Below are 4,386 nucleotides of genomic sequence, written 5' to 3'. Positions count from 1 at the left end.
TGAGATGTGATTTATTCTCAAATTGACTATATTTCAACAGAATCCAAATAGAAATACTGGCAAGTTGCTTTGTGGATATTAACAAACTGATTCTAAAGTTCGTAAGGGGAGTCTAAAGGACCAGAATATCCAGCGCAGTATTAAAGAACGAAGCATATTGACACTACCCAACTTCAAGACTTACTATAAGGCTACAGTAGTCAAGACAGTGTGGTTTTGAAGAAAAAGCAGATAAATTGATTAATAGAACAGAATAAAGAACCCAGAAATAGATCCATACAAATATAGTTAACTGATATTTGACCAAGGAGACAGGCAATTCAGTGGAGAAATGATAGCCTTTCCAACAAACGGTGCTGGAACAACTGGATTTACACGTGTTAAAAAACTTAATTTGGACACTGACCTTACACCTTTCACATAAATTAACTCAAAATCTACCACAGACCCAGATGTAAAAATTATAAAACTTTTAGGAGATAACATAGGAGAAAAATCTAAGTGATCTTGGGTTTGGCAATAACTTTTTAGATACAACACAAAAAGCTTGATCCATGAAAGAAAAAAAAAAAGATCAACTGGACCTCATTAATGTTAAAAACTACTGCTCACTAAAAACTATTAAGAGAATGAAAAAATGAGCCACTGACTAGGGAAAATTATTTGTAAAACACATCTCTGATAAAGGACTGGTAATTGAAATATAAAAAGACCTCTTAAAACTCAACATAAGAAAATGAACAACCAATTAAAAAGTGGCCAAAAATCTGAACAGACACCTCAACAACAAAAATATACAGATGACAAATAAGATATGAAAATATGCTTAACATCCTGTGCTTAGGTAAGAGCAAATTAAAATAATGAGATACCACTACTCACCTGTTAGAGTGGCTGAAATCCAAAATACTGACAACACCAAATGCTGGTAAGGATGTAGAGAAATGGTATATCCACTTGGAAGACACTTTGGTGGTTTCTTACAAAGCTAATCATACTCTTACGATATGATTCAGCTATTGTGCTCCTAAGTATTTACCCAAATGAATTGAAATCTGTATCCACGTAAAAACTTGTACAAGAGGGCTGGGTGCAGTGGCTCACACCTGTGATGGCTTGAGCCCGGACGCTCGAGACCAGCCTAGGGCAACATAGCCAGATCTTCATCTCTACAAAAATTTTAAAAATTGGCTGGGCATGGTGGCATGTGCCTGTAGTCACAGCTACTTGGCAGGCTGAGGCAGAAGGATCACTCAAGCCCAGGAGTTCAAGGGTGCAGTGAGCTGTGATTGTGCTACTGCACTACAGCCTGGGAGACAGAGCAGGACCCAGGCTCAAGAAAAAAATGGCAACATGATTTCTCTATGGTCCCCACCAGCCGCCAGCACCGGAAGCAGCTGCGAAGCCAGCCTTCCCCAGTTTCTCCCCGGCAGTGCTGGGTTGGTGCTTCCCCGCCGGGAAGAGTGTCCATAAGGAGAGCTCCACTTCCTTGAGGATTAAAGCCTAACAGTACTGAGGTATTTGCCAGTCAAAATGTCTGTAAAATTGGGAAAGTCATTATCACTCCTAACACAATTCAGAGGAGTGTGATGGGATTCTGACAGTGAAGACAGAAGAGCAGACCGGTGATCTGGACTCTAGCCTCCATTGGAGCAGCAGCTACAGCCCAGAGACCTTCCACTGGCAGACCTTCTGCAGTCAGTTTGACTACCAGGATTCACTGGGGCCTCTGGAGGCTCTGAGCCGGCTCTGGGAACTTTGTCATCTCTGACTGAGGCCAGAGGTGCACACCAAGGAGCAGATCCTGGAGCTGCTGGTGCTGGAGCAGTTCCTGGCCATCCTCCCAAAAAACCTGCAGCCCTGGGTGCTGAGGCATCATCCAGAAAACGGAGAGGAAGCTGTGGCTATGCTGGAGGATGTGCAGAGAGAGCTTGATGGACCAGGGCAGGTCTTTTTTGGACAAAGAAAGGACATGGTTGCAGAGAAGCTAGCACCTTCAGAAATCACTGAGCAATTACCAGCTAGCCAGCACATGCCCGTGAAAAAGCAGCTCCAGGGAGCATCATGGGAGCTGCAGTCCTTAAGACCACATGATGAGGACATCAAAACTATAAATGTGAAATCCGCTTCAAGGCAAAAGACTTCTTCAGGCATAGAACTGCATCGCGATGTTTCCAACAATCTCCGTACGAATGCCTCCCAGAGTTCCACATATAGAGGAATCTATGAACAAGATGATTCAAAATATGAGCATAGGATTGCAGAGTCTCAAAAGAATATGTACTTCAAGCCTAGGCTGAAGTGTCCCAGGTCACTGTCAGGAGGCAGATAAATAAAGGGCTTTAATCTCTTACGAAAGCTCACAAGACCCTCTATACTATTGATGATATCAAGTTAACTTCCTGTGTTGGAAAAAAATAATCTCCTTTGCAATGTATTTTGGAAATAACTCAATGGAAACATTAAAATGACTGCATGTCTACAAGAAGTCACCTAAACATAAGGAATGTTTTCATAATAAGCAACATTATTCTGTGGGTGCTTCTGTAAGGTGGATGATCTGCTTAATATAAAGGAAAAAGGGAGATGAACAAAATTGTCAAACAAGACTGGTGTACCACAAGTGTTGGCAAGTGCAGTGTGTGATGGAGAAATGTACCACAGCTTAACTGGAAGAGGAAGCCCTTAACTGCTGATCACAATGCCTCAGTGTCCCCTTTTCCAGCATAAATCAGCCATGAATATGTTTCAGACATCACAAGACAACCTTTTCAGAGTCTCCTGCATTCTTAGTAAGATGAGTTTCTAGACATGCGGTCATGAAATGAGACCCTGGATTTTGATGTTCTTGTACATACGAACAATTCACTGAAGTTCAATTTAAAGGGTCCACTGCAGTCCCTTATAAACAATTGTTGAACCTAACCTTTATAGTTAATAAGTTTTAAAACAACATTTTTGGGATATCTTATTTGACTTATCTACGAGATATGAGTAGCTATAAGTTTTACCTGTATTTAATTCAGTCAGATTTCCTGTTTAAAAACAAGATTACTGACTCGTGCGTTATTAAAGTTATTTTGACAGTATACGCACAGCATAATGAGCTCTTTTCCAGAGATTCTTGATAAAATTCTGTAATGTTATTACAAGAATACATGTATTGTGTTTTCCATGGTGCTACAGTTAACCAATATGGAGGCAAACATTAGAAATCAAAGCCCTTGAAAACACAGAAGAGGATCTTAGTCAATTTCTTTGTCTGGTTGAGTTCCTCATAGAGTGTAAAACATTTCATTCTCAGAAAATCTCTAAATCATTCTCTAAATCATTCTCAGAAAATCTCTAAATCAACAGAAATTGATTTAGAGGAACTCCAGAAATGTGGAGTGACCACACTCCGCTTAGTTAGTATGCTAATAAATGTAAGATCAGTAGGAGGAGAAATGAATGTCAATTTTATTACAGAATTTTCTGATAGTGATTATGCTTTATAGCTCTAGTGAATATGAATATGCATCGAGTTGTATTTTCAGTCATTAAAAATGTAGGATACTTTTTATTTGGGCCTCATTCTCTTTGTAATTAAAGAGAGGAACAAGCCCATCTATTGAAACAACAAATGCCTCAGAGATATGTGTATTGTGAATTACTGCTTAATTATGGGAGAAGTTTCTTAGGTTCCATGCCATCAACTTTGTAAGATTGCATTCTCTTTATTGTGAATAATTTGAATGTCTCCACCAGAAAGTGGTGCAAATCATATCATCTAAGTATATGATGAATATTTAAGGGGTGTTGCTGTGTAATTTGAATTATTTTGCAGTTATGTAGGTATCCTAATGAGTGAATGGTACTAGTTTATATATAAGGAGAATTACTTGAGCTAACCTTGATTTTTAAAAATTAGCATTTTATTAGCACCCCCATTACATTGATTAATTTTCAGGGATAGTAAATACTCCAAAATGAAAACAAACAAACAAAAATAACAACAACAAAAAACACCTTGCACATGAATGTTTGTAGCAGTTTTAATCATAATTGCCCCAAATTAGAAGCAACCAAAATGTCCTTCAAAAAGTGAATAGATAAACCAACTGTGGTATATCTATGCAATGGAATATTATTCAGCAATATGAAGAAATGAGCTGTTGAGCCATGAAAAGAGATGGAAGAACATTAAATTCATGCTGCAAAGTGAAAGAAGCCTGTCTGAATAGGTTAAATACTGTACGATTCCAACTATATGACATTTGGAAAGGCAAAACTAGAGACAATAAAAAGATCAGTGATTGTTAGGAATTTGGGGGAGGAAGGGATTACATGGAGCACAGGAGATTTTTAGGGTAGTGAAACTATTATATATGATACTACAATATGGGT

The 4,386-nt window shown here is 38.6% G+C and overlaps 1 pseudogene; it reads left to right on the top strand.

Annotated features, from left to right (window-relative positions):
• The first annotated feature begins 1,408 nt into the window (after nucleotides 1-1,408).
• On the top strand, nucleotides 1,409-3,489 carry LOC101025478 (annotated as a pseudogene).
• The last annotated feature ends 897 nt before the right edge of the window (nucleotides 3,490-4,386 follow it).

The sequence above is a fragment of the Papio anubis genome, chromosome 20 (genome assembly GCF_008728515.1).
Source record: "Papio anubis isolate 15944 chromosome 20, Panubis1.0, whole genome shotgun sequence".
NCBI lineage: Eukaryota > Metazoa > Chordata > Mammalia > Primates > Cercopithecidae > Papio > Papio anubis.
Note: the sequence above shows the minus strand (reverse complement) of the source record. Positions and strands in the feature narration are given on the sequence as shown.